This window comes from Vulpes vulpes, chromosome 1, assembly GCF_048418805.1.
Source record: "Vulpes vulpes isolate BD-2025 chromosome 1, VulVul3, whole genome shotgun sequence".
NCBI lineage: Eukaryota > Metazoa > Chordata > Mammalia > Carnivora > Canidae > Vulpes > Vulpes vulpes.
This window is the reverse complement of record NC_132780.1, coordinates 184628767-184641362: the sequence shown is the minus strand read 5'-3', so window position 1 is coordinate 184641362 and position 12596 is coordinate 184628767. Positions and strand designations below refer to the sequence as shown.

The 12596-nt window shown below is 33.3% G+C and overlaps 1 long non-coding RNA gene across 7 annotated transcripts in view; it reads right to left on the bottom strand.

Annotated features, from left to right (window-relative positions):
• Window positions 1-12596, bottom strand: part of LOC112923172 (uncharacterized) — an 895045-nt gene that overhangs the window by 632112 nt on the left and 250337 nt on the right. The gene's annotated exons all lie outside the window — the stretch shown is intronic.

Here is a 12596-nt window from a genome sequence, read left to right as displayed (position 1 = left end):
GTAGATATATTTGTGGTTTAAGATCTGCATAGCAGAGCAGTTTGGCAGTGATAATCCTTTTAGTATTAAACTAAGTAAATAAGCTGCTGAAGCACATGAAGATGACTAGATTTGCTGTGGACTTAGGCGCCAAAGGTGTCACATGTATTATCATTACAACAGATAGATGAGACATACTATAATTATCATTCTACAGGTGAAGGAAATAAGGCACAAAGAGATTAAGAAAATTGCCCAAGGTCACATAGCTAGAAGTGATTCAACCCCATCTCTATTCCCAAATCAGTCCTTCAATTTCCATGCTCTATAGCCTCCAATGAAAAAGGTCATTAGAATAATGGAAACCAAAGCACAGTAAGGCTAGGGAAATAGATGGGTCATCAGTAGGATGGCTGGAAGAAGACTGTGAACCAACTTACAAGATCCCCAATTAAATATCAGTTAATATACAGGTGGCTTTTGGAGTGTGTCAGCCACTAGTAACCAATACAGCCTGAATATAAATCAGAGCACCCTAGGAAACAATGGTATATTTTCCTAGGATCCAGTGAGGTTAATTTTTTTTTTCTTTTTGCTACCCAGAAGTAATTAAATTCAGCAGCCTAGCACCCCCAGGAAATATTATTCAAAATGCCGTTTCATGGAAATTTGCTCTACAATAGTAATCCCACATTTGCAAAAAATAGACTCATTATTTATTTCACCTCTATTATCAAATAGAAAAGCCTCTCATTTTCCACCTCTATCAACAAGTTGGTAGGGCTCTATTACTTTTGGATATTTTTAAACCTAGCACTATCACTTTGGTCACTCTATCATGGGACATGGTATCTAGAATCAATTGCAATGTAGAGTAATGAACACATAAATCACTTTGTAATCATCAAATTGAATAAATATTTGTGATTTTTTGATGTCCAAAAGCCAATCAAGGTATCACTTTTAAATGTGTATCTATTAATTATTAATTAAACACTGTAATCTTTATTAATAAATTTTACTAAAAATGATATATGCCTCTTCTCATTAACCCTCATGAAGACACAACCAAACTTCTTTCTGTTCACCATCACCACCTTCTACTTTTACCACATTTCTTACATGAGTTCAACATAGAAAGCAAGTTTAAAATTCTCCTCAACAAAAGGCATCATTGGAATAATGTGTTTTTATCAATATTATTTATATTTTGTTTTAGTACTGAGAATACTGAGGAAATTTACTTTTGTTAATTAATTTCTGCCTAGTATGCAAAACAAGTTACCTTCATAATTATAATTTAACAATTTTCCTCACCAATTTCATCTATTTATCCTCTCATAGTCATACACATTTTTAATTACATACATAGGTATTTTTAAATTTTTCATGAAATATAATACTTATATAATAGAAGTTTATAAATGGCTGAGTGAATTTTTATAAAGCAAAGCCCCACCTTCTAGATCAAGAAACAAAACATAAATATCACCATTTGAAAAACTCCTTTTGAAATAATACATCTAGACAATGATCATCAATGACTGCTAACCTTACTGAAAGAGAGACAAGCAGATTCTACATTCTTTCTAACAGGAGTAAACAACCCATCTGTATTCTCCCCACACACACACACCTCCCCACCCCATGGAGCCTAAACCAAATCAAATCTCTAATTTTTTTAATAAATATATTTTTTACTGGTGTTCAATCTGCCAACATATAGAATAACACCCAGTGCTCATCCCATCAAGTGCCCACCTCAGTGCCCGTCACCCAGTCACCCCCCCCCCGCCGCCCACCTCCTTTTCCACCACCCCTAGTTCATTTCCCAGAGTTAGAAGTCTTTCATGTTCTGTCTCCCTTTCTGTTACTTCCCACTCATTTTTTCTCATTTCCCCTATATCCTCTTTCACTATTTTTTTATATTCTCTAATTTTAACTTCTAGTTTGCAGGAAATACAGGAGACAGAGGAACATTGAACAACAAGAGGGAGAAGCAATTAACAAATACCAAGACTAGAAAACTCTATAGGGCAAATAAACTAGTTTCTTCAAACAACAACAAAAGAAAAAGAAAGAGAATGAGAGCTTAAAGATGAAAAGAATTTAAACTGTAGAATAACGATGTACTTTTTCATCCAAAACAGGATATTTTAGAGAGGTAAAAGGGATATCATTGAAATGGAACTCTGGAGAATCTAGAATGTACAGTCACACCACTCAAGAGGCATAGCAGTCAAATAAAAGGTTAGCCATTTTGTGGTTCCTGATTTGAACAAATAAACTGTTAAACAATTGAGAATATCAGGGAAATTTGAATACTGATTGGATAACTGATTATCTTAAGAAATTAAATTTCTTAATGTGATAATGGTATTGTATGTTTTTCAATAACTTGTGTCTCATAGGTACATAAAAATATTTCTACGTTTGAAGAGATATGATGTATAAGATTTGTTCAAAAATGATCCATGTTGTAGTTAGCCATAATGGGGTAATAAAGATGAAATAAGATGGTCCATAAATTTATAACTTATCTATTTTTAAAATCTATATTACATATATAACATTATATACTACTTTAGCATATTAATTTTACTTGCTATATTATATTTCACTGTATGACTACCACATACATACTTATCGATTCTAGGTGATTGGACATTTGAAATCTTTCCAGTTTTTGGCTATTGCAACATATTATGGGGACATGTTCATATATTCCTATTAGATGTGTACCTTTGAATGGAATTAGTATGTCAAAGGGTATGCATATCTTCAATTTTAGTTGATGATGACAGTTTTTCAAACTGATTGTTCAATTCATATCCTCACTAGCTGAGTATCTGAGCCTGTTTGGGCTGCTATATGAAAATAATACAGACTGTACAGCTTATAAACAACAGAAACTTAATTCTCATACTTCTGGAGGCTTGGAGTCTGAAATCAGGGTGCCAGCACAATTAATTGTGTGAGGGCCCTCTTCCTGGTTCATAACAAGTACCTTCTCTTTGTATCCTCACAGAGAGACAGAATAATGCCATTGATAAACAGTGATCCTTAATTTTGATGTTTTAGTTTGAGTTCCTCCAAAATAGCAGCAGCTAGGATCTCTCTGAGACTTCTAAGGCACTAATCCCATTTATAAGAACTCCATCCTCATAATCTCATCACTTTCCCAAACCCCCATCTCCTAATACTATCAACATTGGGGGTTAGGATTTCAATATGTGAATTTTAAGGGGACACAAACTTCAGACCATAGCACTGCATAGAGGAATTTTTATTGCTTAACATTTGGTATTGTCCTTATTCTAAATTTTACCCATTCTGATGAGTGTGTAATGGCATCATATGTGCATTAATTTGGATTCAGAGTTGAGTGTCTCTTCCCTATGTTAATGGCTTGTATACAAAACAAGCCTACTTTTCTAAAATATTATTTCTCTTTTTATTTATAGGTTTTCTTTTTTAGATGTTAAGGATATAAGATTTATTTGATTACATTTTTGAGAGTTTCTACTCCTATTACTCTTTATTAACACCATTGGTAAGCAGTTTTTCTTAATTTTATTTTTTTAAGGTTTTATTTATTTATTCATGAGAGGCACAGAGAGAGAGACAGAGAGGCAGAGACACAGGCAGAGGGAGAAGCAGGCTCCATGCAGGGAGCCTGATGTGGGACTCGATCCCAGGACTCCAGGATCACACCCTGGGCCAAAGACAGGCACTAAACTGCTGAGCCAACCAGGGATCCCAGTTTTTCTTAATTTTAATGTTTAGTTTGAATTTCTCCAAAAATAGATGCAAGATAGGCACTTGCATGTAGTAGTTTAATTATGAAAAGATCCTAGGTATTAGAGGTGAGGGACTAGGAAGAGTTAGGGAGGAAAGGAAAGTGAATATAAAGGTGTATTTTTACATCACACTCTAGGAAGCAGGGCTCTTTCCAGAATTGTCTGTTTGAAGGACAGGAGACTGAAGCATTTATCCCAGATCTTACCCTGTTGTTTTAGGACTGTGCTTTAGTAATACCATACTCTCAGATTGTGTTTGCACATTGGCCAAGAGAATCCTTAGTATGACAAAAGGCCATGGGAAAGAAACTCTAAAACACTGTCAGAGAAGTATGAGTCATCATGGATATATCCTTCCAGTAGATGAGTCAAGGGAATTAGAATGGCTAAAATTAGAGATGGTTCAAGGAAATTAGAGATGGGTCAAGGGAAAATGACATGTGCACCAATGGCAACTTTTAAAATATAGTTCAATTTAATATTTTCCCCATGATTAAAGCATTTTGTGTGCAGTTTTTAAAAAAATCCCTATCTCAAGGTCACAATCATATTTTTCTATAGCATTGTTTAGAGTATAATTTTTTTTGCCATAACATTTAAGTATACAACCCTATTGAAGTTTATTTTTGGTTAGGGTATGATGTACAGCCAAGTTTCACTTTTTTATATCCAATTATTTCTGTAATATATATTGAAAAGTCAAATCTTTACCCACAATGTCATCTTTGCACTAGTCAAATATACAGATATATGTGGCTCTGTGATAGACTAAAGGTGACTGCAAATTCTTAGTCACTCCTCCTATTGAGAAGTAGAATATATTTCCTGCCTCCTTCCCATCCCCCTGATCTGGGCTGGACTTGTAACCTTCTTTGACCATTAGAATGTGGCAAAAGAGCAGTTGTATGAGTTCCAAAAGTAAACCCTTCTGCTTTTGGATATTTGGAACACACCTTCTTAGAACTCCTTAGAATCTTGAGAGAAGGCCAAACCATGTGGAAAGGCCAAATGGAGGCTTGAGATGATGTGATCAACAGACCTAGCTGATCTCTCAGCTAACAGCCAGCATTAACTGCTAGACATATGAATAATCCATCTAAGAAATTCTGTCCTCATTGAGATTCCTGAAGACTGCAGCTTCAGCTGACATCATTTGGAGAAAAGGACCATTCTGCCAAGTCTAAAGAATCATGAGAAAAAATAAATGGTTGTTGATGTTTAAGCCACTAAGCTTTGGGATAATTTGTTATACCACAATAGAGAATGAAAACAATAGGCTTCTGGGCCTTATGTTCTGCTCCACTGGTCCATCTATCTATTCTAGCCACACAATCTTAATTCCTATGGCTTTGGAGTAAATAATAATCTGGTAGAGCAATTCTTCCTACCCTGTTCTTCATCATTAAGACTATCTTGTCTATTTTGACAATCCATATTCTTATCTAGATTTTAAAATTTGCTTTTCTTTCAAGTCTCGAAAATTACCTGTTGGGCTTTTGAATTGAATCACATTCAATACATAAATAAATTTGAAGAGAATTTATATCTTTATAATATTTAATATTTCAAATATAATATTTCAGTTACATAGTTCTCCATTTATTTAGGTCTTCTTGAGCATCTCCCAATAACATTTTATAGCTTTTTGTATAAGTCTTTTACATTTTTGCTAGATATGTGTCTAATTATATAATATTTTTATGTTATTGAAAGATGTGTTATAAATTGCATTTTACCTCATTGTTACTGGTACATAGAACTAAATTGATTTTTATATTTTTCTTATATTCAACCACCTTATTAAATTTGCCTATTAATACCAAAAATCCTAAAAATATTTGATATGTACCCAGCCATATCATATTTAATAGAACTTTTATTTTTCCTTTAAAGGCTTATTTCCTTTGTCCTTATATTTTTTAAATTTCTTATTACAAGTAAAAAAGTAAAACACTAAGTAGCATTCTTTTTTCACTCTTTGATCTCAGACAAAACAATTTTAACATTTCACCAGTAGGTATGATTTTCCTGTAGATTTTTTGAAAACATCTTATATCAGATTAAGGAAATTCTCTTTTCCTCCAAGTTTGCTAAGACTATATATTATGAATAGATAGTGAATGTTTTTGCTTATTTTACTGAGGTAGCCATGCAATTTTTCTTTTTTAATGTAGTAAATCATATTTATTAATTTTCAAATATTAAACCAACCTTGTATCTTAAAATAAAACCTACTGGGTTCTGATATGTCATCTTTTATATATAATATATAATATATATATTGCTGGATTAAATTTACTAATATTTCCTTTAAGATGAATAACATTGTGGTTACACTTATAATAATGTGTTTATTAGCCTCCGGTATTAAGGTAGAAGATATTTTGGCATGTGCTTCTGGCTTTTGGTATTTCTGTTGAGAAGCCAGATGCCAATCAAACTAATGCTTCTTTGGAGCAATTACCTGAAAAAAAGAAAAAAGGCTTTAAAGCATAAAAAAGCTATCGCAAAATCTAGGACTGGAAGACATTTGGGTGAACCAGACATTTTGGACTCATTCCCCTTAGGACATCTATAAATTTGCAGCATAAGCCACGAGATACTGAAAAGATGCAAACAGTGATACTCTGATGCTCTAGAGTTTTCTGAAGTCTAAGAGATCTGGAAAAACAAAAATTGGAGTGTGGGATTACCAAAGCAGCCAGGACTTACTGGTCTAAGATTCCGGAGAAATAAGAACTGCAAAGAAATGAGCCTATGCGGGGGTAGTTCATATTCACAAATGAACCAACATGATACACCACATTAATAAAAGAAAGGATAGGAACTATATGATCCTCTCAATAGATGCAGAAAAAGCATTTGAGAAATACAGCATCCATTCTTGATAAAAAAAAAAAAACCTTCAACAAAATAGGTATAGAAGGAACAAATCTCAACATAATAAAGCCATATATGAAAGAACCACAGCTAATATATTCAATGGGGAAAACCTGAGAACTTTTCCTCTATGGTCAGGAACAAAACAGAATTGTCCATTCTCACTATTACTATTTAACATAGTACTGGAAGTCTTAGCATCAGCAATTAGACAACAAAAAGAAATAAAAGGCATTCAAATCAGCAAGGAAGAGGTCAAACTTTCACTATTGCAGATGACATGATACTCTATATAGAACCAAAAAGGTTCCACCAAAAAATTGCTAGAACTAATACATGAATTCATCAAAGTCAAAGGATATAAAATCAATGTACAGAAATCTGTTGCATTTCAATACACCAATAATGAAGCAGCAGGAAAAAAGGTTCAAGGAATTGATCCCATTTACAATTGCACCCAAAACAGTAAGAAACTTAGGAATAAGCCTAGCCAAAAAGGTAAAATATCTGTACTCTGAAAACTATAGAACACTTATGAAAGAAACCAAGGAGGACACAAAGAAATAGGAAAAACGTCCATGCTCATGGATTGGAAGAACAAATATTGTTAAAATGTCTATACTACCCAAAACAATCTATACATTTAATGCAATCTCTATAAAAATATCACCAGTATTTTTCACAGAACTAGAACAATCCTGAAATTTGTATAGAACCACAAAAAGATTCTGAATAGCCAAAGCAATCCTGAAAAAGAAAAGGACAGCTGAAGGCATTACAACTCCAAACTTCATACTATATTACAAAGCTGTAGTCATCAAGACAGTATGGTACTGGCACAAAGATGGACACACAGATCAATGTAACAGAAAAGAAAACCCATAAATGGACCCGCAACAATATGCTCAACTTATGTTCAACAAAGCAGAAAAAATACCCACTGGAAAAAGAGTCTCTTCAACAAATAGTGTTGGGAAAACTGGATAGAAACATGTAGAAGAATGAAACTGGACCGCTTTCTTATTCCACACACAAAAATAAATTCAAAATTGATGACTGACCATCAAAATCCTAGAGGAGAACACAGACAACAATCTCTTTGATCTTAGCTGCAGCAACTTTTTACTAGACACATCGCAGTGGCAATGGAAATAAAAGCAAAAATGAACTATTGGGACCTAAGATAAAAAGCCTCTGCACAGTGAAGGAAACAATCAACAAAACTAAAACACAGCTTATGGAATGGGAAAAGATATTTGTAAATGACATATCTGATAAAGGGTTAGCATCCAAAATCTATAAAGAACTTATCAAATTTAACACCCAAAAAAATAAAAAAAATAATCCAGTTAAGAATGAGCAGGAGGTATGAATAGACATTTCTCTAAAGAAGACATCCAGAAGGCTAATAGACATATGAAAAGATACTCAACATCACTCATAATAAGGGAAATATAAATCAAAACCATAATGAGGTACCACTTCACACCTGTCAGAATGGCTAAAATGAACGATACAGGAAACAACAGATGTTGTCAAGGATGCAGAGAAAGAGGAGCCCTCTTATACTCTAGGTGAGAATGTAAACTGGTGCAGACACTCTGGAAAACAGTATGGAAGTTCCTCAAAAAGTTAAAAATAGAACTACTCCATGATTCAGCAATTGCACTACTAGGTATTTACCCAAAGGATACAAAAATAAGGGCTTGAAGAGTACATGCACTCTGATATTTATAGCAGCATTATCAACAATACCCAAACCATGGGAAAAGGCCAAGTGTCCATTGACTGATGAATGGATAAAGATGTGGTGTTTATGTGTGTAGATATCATGGAATATTACTCAGCCACCCAAAAGAATGAAACCTTGCCATTTGCAACAGTGTGGATGGAGCTAGAGTGCACTCTGCTAAGCAAAATAAGTCAGTTAGAAAAAGAAAAATATGGGCAGCCCCGGTGGCTCAGTGGTTTAGCACCGCCTGCAGCCCAGGGTGGAGAACAGGGATCGAGTCCCACGTTGGGCTCCCTGCATGGAGCCTACTTCTCCCTCTGCCTGTGTCTCTGCCTTTCTCTCTCTCCTCTCTGTATTCTCATGAATAAATAAATAAAATTTTTAAAAAAGAAAAATACTATATGATTTCACTCATGTGGAATTTAGAAAACAAAATAGATGAACATAGAGGAAGAGGAAAAAACAGAGAGAGAGAAAGTGAAGGAAGCAAACCATAAAAGACTCTCAATGATAGAAAGCAAACAGGGTTGGTGTAAGGGGGTGGGTGGGGGATGGGCTAAATTGGTGATGAGTATTAAGGAGGACACCTGTTATGAGCCCTGAGTGTTATATTTAAGTGATGAATCACTAAACTCTACTATTGAAACCAATAGTACACTATATGTTAACTGACTAGAATTTAAGTAAAAATTGGAGGAAAAATCAAATAAAAAATAAATTTGAAACTCCCTTCTCTGGGAGAGTTTTATGGCCATGGGGAAAAAAATTAAAAATGAGCCCAACATTTTGCACTCCTTTTCAACTTGATCCACTTGGTGAACCTTGAGTTCAAATCATTATCTGACCTCTATCTTTTCTATACCTCTTTTCAAATCACTCTTTCCCTATGCTCCATGGAAGATGGCTCCCATGTACCCATCTCTTCCTTCTCTCTCTGGTTTCCTGAATGCACTGTTCTCTTACACACAAAATTATTTATTCTGTTCTAGTGACCTGGAATTATTTCCTCCTTCCTCCCACAGAGCCATCTCCAGAGGCATACAAGAACTGCAGGACAGATCTGAGACCCTAGCAAAAGGGTGAATTGACAGAAGACTTCTAAGGGCACTGTGAAGGAAACAAGTAGGGAAAATTAGAAAACCAGGTCTCTTATATGGTAATTATCTGTGGCTTGATAAGTGACTTAATGAGAAGAATAAATATATATTTGTATTATCTGCTGGATTCCAAGGATATGCATGAACAATTAATGGTATAACTTTCTAATAATGCACTATATCTACACTCTTTCCCAGGTATTATAGGCATAACTAAGACCTTAAAAAATCCCTATGTCCTGGCTCAAATGGCCTTCTTGATAGATCCCCTATCACTATTACTTCCAAAGTAGGTCTGTCGTCTAGTAACAGAAAGACTTTCTTAGTATTGAATTCATCACATTTATCTTACTTTGTAATTTTATACATATCAGTGTTATTATCTGGTTACTGTGTCTTTCTATCACTAGGTTGCTCATAAAGTAAGACCCATGTGGTTTCTCCCCATCATTGTATTCACAGTGCTCAGTATTGTGCAAGACACCTACTAGATACTCAACTATCTTTTGAATAGATTATGAATAAAGGTAATATGGAAATTGAACGTGAGTCCATAGAGGAAATTGGAGTTTTTCTTGACAAAATGACAGTATCCACAGAGTTATAGGCCTGGCTAAGGAAATTTGTTTCAAATATTGTATCTTAAACACAAGGACAGGTGTTAGCTCCAAAATGATTAAAATAATTATAGTCAAGTTTTATATAATTTTAACAACTTATTAAATAAGCCACCTAGAGAGTCTTTCATTTAATAGACAATTACTTAATGCCTATCTTATACAGTCTAAAGAAAACTTCATCTATTTCCTCAAGGTCTTCACAAGCAAGAAAAAAATAAATAATACACTCCAGTGTGATAGGAGGAAATGATGGTACATAGTAAATGGGAAAAAGCTTGACCTTTAGATTTTTATGGTTCTGGATTCATATCCCTCTTCACTTTCTTACTATCTGTGACACTGGCACAGTTATTTAACACTTCTGAGTCTCTCATGTAAGTGATAATAGTATCTCCTTCACGGTGTTGTTGTATTGATGACTTGAAGAAATGCATATAATCTTAGTACAGAGTGGGCATATAATAAACACTGGGCAGGTGACATTCAGAAGAGAAAGAATATGAACTTTGGAATAAGAAGTTAGCACCCTTGCTTGAACAGTTGCAAATGAGTGACCAAAAGAAAGCTACTTCACCCTTTATGACACTTGATCCTCTTCTCAATAAAATAAACATAATAATATTAAGTTATCCTGCAATTAAAATTTATAGAGTTACCATTTATAAAGTTCTCACGACATTTAATGGTAGAGAGTAAGCATTCAATAAATGAGAAATGAGAAAAAGAGGAAGAGGAGGATGAGGAAAAGGAAAGGAAGGAGGAGGAAAAGATGTCAGGGTTGAGGTACCATATGTTCATACACAATGGAAATACATAGCAATTTTTTAAAATGTGTATCCACAACTCAGGCAAAAGATTGAATTGAATATATTGAGCTAGACCAACAAAACAAATTCATTCTTGTTATTCTTTCAGTACATAATATTTTCTCCAAACTATCACAATTTATAATTACATTTTTGTTTACTAGAATGTTGTCTTCTTCCCCAGTTGATTTCCATGATGGAAGAGCTATAACTGTTTTATTGCTCAGTGTAGAACACATAGTCAGGACTCAGCAAGTACTATTAACTTCGAGTTATAAACTGAAAACCTCTATGTACAAAGAAAGATCAGTTGTCAGGTGCTCTTAGCTGGGAAAAAAAAGGAATCATAATAAGAAAATTTAAATTTAAATTCAGAAATGGATGGAGTCCCATAAGTTGTCCCAATGATTTGGACTTAATGAAACTGGTGAAAATATTTTTAAAATGCAATTAAAATGATATTCCCATGAGCTGATGCCAATATAAGTAGCAAATACCTGTTAACATCATTGTCTGATGCGTACTAGATGAACAATAAATATTATTTAATTAAAGATAAATTCATGAAATCTATCATGTGTATAGTGATTTTATTAAATATCTTTTTTAAGACTGCCTGTAAGTCATACAAAATATTTAAAAGTATATCATCAAGCCAAGGAAAATATAACAGAGGATGAAGCAGAGAAAAATACAATGATTATAAGTATCAATATATAGTATCAATTGCAAAGTTCAATTTGTCTTATAGTCACATCACAACAACAACAACAAAAATTTAAGTCAGGTATCCTTAGGAGATTTTTCAATAGAGATTATTGGTGCAAAACAACATATACTCTTCAATGGAGATAGTGGTAAAAACCAAGTGAAAAATAGCATGACAAAAATTAAAGGAAAGAAAGGAGAAAGAAAGAAGAAAGAAGAAAGAAAGAAAGAAAGAAAGAAAGAAAGAAAGAAAGAAGAAAGAAAGAAGAAAGAAAGAAAGAAAGAAGAAAGAAAGAAAGAAAGAAAGAAAGAAAGAAAGACCTAGAGAATAAAATATACAAATGTTAATTTATAGGAGATGAGGTTAATCAAGGTAACTTTTATCAAACAGCACATATCCTGTCAACTAAAAAAGAAAAGCTACACTATTTTGGTTAGAGAACCAACAAAATGGTTTAAAAAAAGAAAGTTTTTAAATCAATGAATTAGATCATGTAATACATGCAGAATTCCATACTTTAAGAGTATGGAAAAACACAAATACAATCTCCATAATGTAATTAAATAGATATAATAAAATATTTTAAGTTACTAAATCAATATCTGATCAAACTACAAAATAATAGAAGAAAAGAATTTTATAAGGGAACTTTTGGATTATCTAATATAACCTTCTCCATACAGAGATTAAGAAATCTGTAGGCAAATAGGCAAAAAAAAAAAAAAAAAGAAAGAAAGAAAGAAAGAAAAAGAAAAAGAAAAAGAAAAAGAAAAAGAAAAAGAAAAAGAAAAAGAAAAAGAAAAAGAAAAAAATGGATAGGGTGCCATAGAAGGGAGGGGTCTTTTAAGATGTTATAAGTTGCCTAGAGCAATTAGAGTTTTGAAATAATCCAATAAAAATAAACAGAGAAGAAAACATATAGAAATATATTTTGGCATTAGGATTCATTACTTTTATTAATAAATTAGATATG